Raw genomic sequence first — 7,983 nt, forward strand, 5'->3', positions numbered from 1 at the left:
ACAAGAGACACACACACACAAACACACACACAGGAGAAAGAGAGAGAGAGAGAGAGAGAGAGAGAGAGAGAGAGAGAGAGAGAGAGAGAGAGAGAAAGGAGCCTGTGAGTCTGAGTTTACATGTGGGAACACAGCAAATAAAGTCTAAAGCTAACATTGCCAACATTGCAGCCGCCCGTCTGTGAGCAGTGGCACAGTGGAAGACACCCTCCTCCCAGCAGTGAGACCCCTTCACCTAACTCCTGCAATGTCTTCACTATGAGCCATGCTCTTTCAATGTGCTATGTGGGAAGAGGGGCACACCCTAGGGGGCCTGGGGACTGGAGACCTCTGTGCCAAGTTCAACTGCATGCCTGAGCTCTGTCTGACTGTGGAGGGTCTGCTTTGTTGGAATCACTGCTAACCAGCCAAGGACCACGGAGGAGACACTGTATGAAAGGAGAAACTCAGAGAAGGAGCTGTTGTGGCCAGGGAAGAGGAGAGCAGCCAGAGCTGGCCATCATGTGAACTCTGTTTCCTTTGCTGGGAGGTGTTCCAGGCACACCCTCTTTGCTCCCTCCCAACCTACTGCAGAATCCATCACCTGCTGTTGCAGGAGGGTGGCTTGGCCTCGTCTGAGGTAGAGACCTGTGTGACATCAGGATTCCCAGGGCTTGGAAAGGGAGAATAGACCATTTGTGTGGTCTCAAGGTCACATGGGTAAGGGGGGGGTGTCTCCATGAGCAATGACATTTCTAGGACTTTCCATTCTCATCAAAAGCTTGCTTCCTGGGGGCCTCACTCAGGCCTGCTGTACTTTTCCACTTCCATGTCTTCCCAGTTAGACTCAGACAGATGAGGGGAAGCTCAGCTGGCTGCCTTGTGGGGACAACAGATAGCAATATGAGGATGAAAATTCTGAGCCGGGTCTGACACCAACCTTTCTACAATAAAAAGACTATGGGATCTTCGAACAGCCACAGTCGCTAATGGTTTGCACAACGCTGACAGACAGGAGACAGGCAGGGACAATGCTCTGCCCACTCTTCCTTCTTATCTTCCCTCAGATAGAAGAGTCTATGTGTGGGATTTTTTTTTTTTTTTACAAAAGAAAAAAATGAGAGAGGAGGTCTCACCCATGAGAGGAGGACTCACTTGTGAGAGGAGGACTCACTCTTCTGTTCATGTCTGCCCCAGCTCAGCATCCATTGCCTTTGAGTGCTTTTTCTGGCTTTGGTAAGAAGCTGTTAATTCATTACTGAAAGATGTTTCTACTGCAACAGCTAGAAGCAGAAGGTCCCAAGTTCATAATTCTGAAGTAAGTGGCCTTCTAGGAGACTCCTGAGGGGACACAGCCAAGGCAGGTGCCATGCACTGGACTCTTTTGAATGTAGTGTCTGTGTGACAGGCTTTTCCTTGGTACTGAGATGGGTTCCTAACCAAGGGCTGAGGAGATCAGCAAACACAGGATGCTGGCTCTGGGCTCAAAGGCTGGGGCACAGCTTCTTAGGGGTAGCTGATATCCTGAGGGAGGAAGCTGGCACAGGGTCACACGGGGCTGGCTGGTGGGGTGTTAGGTAGACTGTGTGATGACAAGGTTGAAGGCTGGTTCCTGTGGGAGAGTGTGACTGGCTTGCTTAGTGTCCCTTCTGGCTCTAGAGACTGATCCCCATCAGGCAGAAGTAAGTGGTACGGTCATGGGCACACTGTGAGAACACTGTCCACTTACAAAGCCTGGGAGCAAAGAGATCCACACTGAAGTTAGGCCGCACGTGTCTCTCGCGATGCTGCCATCTCAAGTGTGATGGTCGGCTGGACTGGACTTGGAGTCACCTAGGAGACAGGTGAGTAGCCTGGTGACTAGCCAGACTCACTAGGCTCCTTTCTGCCAAAGGACAGCACAGGTGGACAGGTCTGTGAAGGTGTTTACAGAAAGGATTAACTGAGGGGAACCCACCCCCGAGGTGGGCAGCACCGTGCCAAGGACTGGTTCCACGCTGAATCAAGAGGAAAAGGAGGAAGCTGACTGAGCACCCATCTCTCTCTGCTTCCTAGATTTCACTTTGTTTTACATTTTTAATTATATATATTGTATATGTAATATGTAATGTATAATATAATATATAATATACAACATATAATATATATTATACAACATGTAATATATTATATAACATAATATACACAATATATTATATATATTAATATACACACATATTTGTGTATGTGTCAGTATGGCATGTGCACATTCACACAGGTGCCTATGGAGTCAGAGAGGGTGTTGGATCTCCTGGAACTTGAGTTAGAGGCAGTTGTGTGCTGGGAACCAACCCAGGTCCTCTGCAAGCACAGTATGCTCTCTTACCTGCTGAATCATCTCTCCAAACTCTTCTCTCTGATTCCTGACTACAGCTAAGCATGACCAGCTGCTCATGCATCCACTGCTGTGTCTTCCATGCTGTGATGGTCTATACCCCCAAACTGTGAGCAAAAATAGGTACTTCATTCCTGAATATAAGTTGTTGGGTATTTGGTCACAGTAATGAGAAAAGCATCTACTAAATTAAGGCTGTCCTACTTGTAAATCCTATAGCAGGGAAATCAACTAAAAAGAGCAGCTTCAAGAAGCCGCTGGTCATCATGGAAGTGCCTGTCACTGGGGAAATCAGACACCCTTCTGATGATCTGAGGGAGTGTTTGTGGCTGTGTTTCTGGGGTCTGTCTGAGCTGCCATCGTTGGGGTATACAGACAGGTGCCAGGATACCATTACAACTTACTCTGTTCAGGGCACGGCTTCTGTGACTCCACACAAAAGGGACCAAGGAGGCAGTAGAGACTTGTGTTCTAGGAGGCATCCCAGGTGGTGCGATTGATAGTCCAACCAATTCAGAACAGGTCTGAAAGGGACATACATAACATACATGAATACTCACCCCAGATAAGAAAGTCACAACAGACCAAAGTGCAATTATTTAAACCATTGACCTTATGTATGCTTTCTCTGCACACATTGTGAAATCTAAGGATGGACTAAGGTCGGAAGGGATAAGGATGCTGAGATGGCAGCAGGCTTTCCACCCAGGGTGGGGAGACTCTGTTGAAGATGCTCAAAGGAACAAGATGCAGATCAGGACAGCTCTTTGCTCCAACCACCCTGAAGGTGGCCCTGGATCACAGGATCAGGGAGAGATGGATCCTCAAAGGAATTGTGGGATTGGCCTCTGTTCCAGATGGGAAGAGGAAATGATGGCCTTCTGAGAACATCTCCTTCTCTGTGGCCTTGAGAGTGACTCATCACAAAAAGCAGAGACTGACGAACAACTTGATAAGGAATTTGGCAGCTTGTATGCCCCACCCATGGGTCTCTTGAACTCCAGGGATAATGGCCCCATATGACCTTAAAAGCTGGTGCACGGATGTATAGAAAGGGATGGTTTTCATGTTAACACCATAGAAAGACAAGCCGAGAGCTACTGTCATGTGAGAGAAATATAAGGTGCTAGTCACATACCACCAGATACCTCTGTCCCCTGCCCCCTGAGGATAAAGGGAGAGAGTTTTGCCTGCCGAATACAACCTGTGGTGCCCAGTGTTGATTGACAGCTATGCTCAGAATGCTGTGTGAGATATGGCATAGCTATTCTGTTCAGTGTCAGAATAGAACTTTTTGGCATGGCAGCTGTAAATAGTTTACACACTTCTAGGAATAGCATAGTTGCAACTGAAGAGAAAAACATGATCTGGATATATTTCATGAAAATAGTTACTGAGGATGGGGGTGGTGCTGGAGAGATGACTCAGAGGTTAAGAGCCCTGATATTCTTCCAGAAGATCTGGGTTCAATTCCTGGCACCCAGTTGGCAGTTCACAGTTATCTGTAGCTCCAGTCTCAGGGGTTCTGACACCCTCTTCTGGCCCCTGTAGGCACCAGATACAAATGTATCTGTATGTAATGTGTACATGGTACACAGACATGCAGATCAAACATCTATTCACACATGTCTTAGTCAGGGTTTGTATTCTTGCAAAAAACCATCATGACCAAGAAGCAAGTTGGGAAGGAAAGGGTTTATTCAGCTTACACTTCCACAATGCTGTTCATCACCAAGGGAAGTCAGGACAGGAACTCAAGCAGGTCGGGAAGCAGGAGCTGATGCAGAGGCCATGGAGGGATGTTACTTACTGGCTTGCTTCCCCTGGCTTGCTCAGCTTGCTTTCTTATAGAACCCAGGACCACCAGCCCAGGGACGGCACCACCCGTAAGGGGCCCTCTCACCTTTGGGTACTAATTGGGAAAATGCCTTACAGATGGATCTCATGAAGGCATTTCCTCAAGGGAGGCTCCTTTCTCTGTGATAACTCCAGCTTGTGTCAAGTTGACACACAAAATCAGTCAGTACACATAATAATGAGTTCTTTTTTGAAAAGAAAGAAAATAGCTACTGGAGAGATATCTTGAAATTTGAGAGATTGAGGTTGTTACAGGATGAATTCAACAACTCCTGGTACCCCACGTCTGAGTGTGGCATAGTCAGGATTGTGACAGCACCGAGAGTTCATCACTTCGCATCCACCTGTGAAGAGCCAAAATGTTACAGTCAAGATGAGCTATGAATGGGAAGCGATGGTAAAGCAAAGTCCCTTAGAGATGGAGCAACTGGATAACAAAGGCACAGAGTGGCTGGTTCTCTCTTCACCCCGTCTTTCTGAAGAGGCAAATGGAAGAAAAAGCATAGCACATAAATAAAAGGTTTAAAAGAAGAAAACAAACAAACAAACAAACAAAAAACATGGGCTGGGTGCATCCCAGCACTTGGGAATCAGAGGCAGGTGGATTTCTGTGAGTTTGAGGCCAGCCTCTGAAGTGAGTACAGGATAGCCAGGGCTCTGTTACACAGAGAAACCCTGTCTCAAAAAACTAACCAATCAACTAACCAGCAACAAAAGGAAACATGGAAGTCTTCAGTAGAAGGATGCCATCTAGGTTCAGCGGAGCCAATGAGGACGGAAGTGTTAATTTTGGAAGCTTGGCATTTTGAGATAGTTCCTAGTTTTTCTTCCCAGACTCAGGTAGAGCGCAGACCCAATGGCAGTTACCTTAAAGTGATGGAACTTGTGAATCCTAGGTGTAGGCTGTGGTGGATTGAATAACAATGTCATCCCCCAGAGTCTCAGGAATTGGCACACTCGGTCACCAGTAGGTGGCGCTGTTTGGGGAGGTTTAGGGGGTGTGGCATTGGAGGAGGTATATCACTGAGTGTGGAGTTTGGTATTAAAAGTGTCTTATCACTTCCAGGCTGCTTTCTTAGCTTTTTGCTCATGATTGAGATATATAGTCTCTGCTTCTGGTCCTGTTGCTATGTCTGTTGCTTGCTGCTATGTTTTCTGGACATGGGCCCCTAGGACCATAGTCCTAAACAAACTCTTTCTTCCATAAATTGCCTTGGTCCTAGTATTTTATTATAGCAACAGAAGAGTAACTAATATACAGGGTGAACCTCGGAACCACAGGGGAGGTGACAGCAGTAGTAACCAGTGGAGACACTGTTTATCAAACATTCATTTTCAAAACCATGAGGGATTGTGCATGTCACCAGCTAGTACGAGCATGTCGGGACTTACTGTGGCTTTCCTAATAACTATAGTCATGTATCAGGGACATAGTCCGAGTGATGTGTCAGTAGGAAGCCCTGTCACTGTGCCAACATCAGAGAGTACTTTCAAAACCCAAGACGGTGCAGCCTAACACACACCTAAACTATTCATGTATTCGGTGTCCCCTAGGGCCATAGGAACAAAATCAGCCCAGATGAGATCACTCAAGAGAGTGATGTCATTGAAAGCTGCAGTATACCCAGGAGGCATGGTGGGGGAGCCAGTGGGATCAGTCTAATGTAAACTTTTATCAATAGAAGGCAGACACTGTAAATTAATAATAAAACGCAGCTCAATGAAAATACAAAACAGGAGCTGTTTGCTTTCTAGCGTTAAGCTTCTTACAAACTCTCATAGACTCTGCTTGTCCTTCTGGTGGGCACCGAGGGACAAGGAGGACCTGGCTCTCCTATGTACGGTTCCCACGATGACACCTTCCCTGTACCCATGCAGAGTGCTCACGTGGTCTGTCGTGGGCTTCAGAGACATGCAGGCCACACTTGACAGGAAGCCTATGAAGGGGCAACTGGTCTACCATGGGAGGAAGGGTGTCACTAGTAAGCATGCCACATTTCAGATTTCTGGTTCTCTTTACTTATTATTAACAAGAAGGAACTTTTTGGTGGCCAAGGTCTTGAAAGCATAAATTACAAAATTTACCAGCTCATTGGCTCCAACTCCCATTTCAACCAAAATCTGTAAACGCATGACCAGTGAACAGCTCAGTGGGTAATGGCCCACGGTGATCAGGTGACATGTGACATGTGAGTCAGGTGTTTATGTGATGGAGAGAGAGGACGTCTCTTGCAGGTTGTCCTCTGTCTGTCCACACATGTGGCCTGACACAGGCACCCACACGTGTAATTAAAAAAAATGAGTAATCAATTTAATTTTCATAAGAGAATGTTAAAGTCAGGAAATGTGGAATACACCTGCAAATCTCAGACATGGGGAAGCTGAAGCAGGAGGATTATTAATTAGTTCATGGAAACCTGGGACAGACCACAAGACCCTATCTTAAAAACATGAATAAGCAGAGAAATAAAACAGAGAAGCAAAAGGCTCTAACACATAATAAGCATTATCGGTAGTATTGGGGAAAATGTGCTCATTGGTGGCACACACATTTAATTTCAGCTCTTGGGATGCAGGAAGGTGGGTCTCTGAGTTCAAGGCCAGCCTGGTCTAAGAGCAAGTTCTAACACAGCCAGGGCTACACAGAGAAACCCTGTCTTGAAAAACAAATGAACTGTAAATAAGTAATGCTAGAGTATTGATCAGCTATGATGTTAGAGTACATTTTGAAATAACAAGAATAAATCTGCTGAGGGTTTTCCTTTTTCCTTTTCTTATCCCTCCCTCTCCCCTCCCCCCTACTTCTTTCCTCCCCTCCCCTTCTTCTTTCCTCCCCTCCTCTTTCCTCCTCTCTTTTTTCTTCTCTCCCTCCTCTCCCCACAGCTCCCCTCCCCTTCTCTCCTTTCCCCCCATCTTCCCTCCCATCCCTTTTCTCTTTCTCCAGACCCCCCACCCCCCACTGCCCCTAGCCTTTACAATGATATAGTTATAAGGGCTGGGGAGATGGCCCCGTTAGTAAAATCCTTGCTGTGAATGCATGTGGACCTTCATTTGGATCCAGCATCTGTGAAAACAGCTGGGCATGGCAGGCAGTGCTCACCTATGACCCTGGAGCTGTGGGTGGTGAAGGCAGGAGGATCATTTGGCTTTGTTGACCACCAGTCTAGCTCCAGGTTCAGTGAGAGGCCCTATCTCAAAATAAATAAACCAAAATAAGGGGGAAAGCAATTGAGGAAGAGATACAATGTAGGCTCCTCACACAAGTGCACACACATGTGCACACGCAAGAGCATGAACACGTATACATATACTGCACACGCAAATCAAATGAAAGGGAATGACGTGTTGACTTTGATGAGGCCTCTATTATCTATATCCTGAAATACTTATTTATTTTTGACAGACAGACAGACAGACAGACAGACACACACACACCAGTGAGCCTCTGGACTTTGGAAGACAACTGACAAGAGTCAAGTCTCTCCTTTCACCAACCGGAGGTATGGGGCTTGGTGACATAAAGTTTTACCCATGAGTCAACTCGACAGTCCTGGTGTTGATTCTTGATTTAAAGAGTTGGACAGTACTTAGCTGGGTGTGGTGGCACACATGGGAGGCAGAGGCAGGCTGATCTCTGAGTTTGAAGCCAGCCTGGTCTACAGAGTGAGTTCTGGGACAGTTAGGACTACACAGAGAAACTGTCCCGAGGAAGGAAAGGAAGGAAGGAAGGAAGGAAGGAAGGAAGGAAGGAAGGAAGGAAGGAAGGAAGGAAG

Source organism: Mus caroli, chromosome 13, assembly GCF_900094665.2.
Source record: "Mus caroli chromosome 13, CAROLI_EIJ_v1.1, whole genome shotgun sequence".
In the NCBI taxonomy this organism is placed as follows: domain Eukaryota; kingdom Metazoa; phylum Chordata; class Mammalia; order Rodentia; family Muridae; genus Mus; species Mus caroli.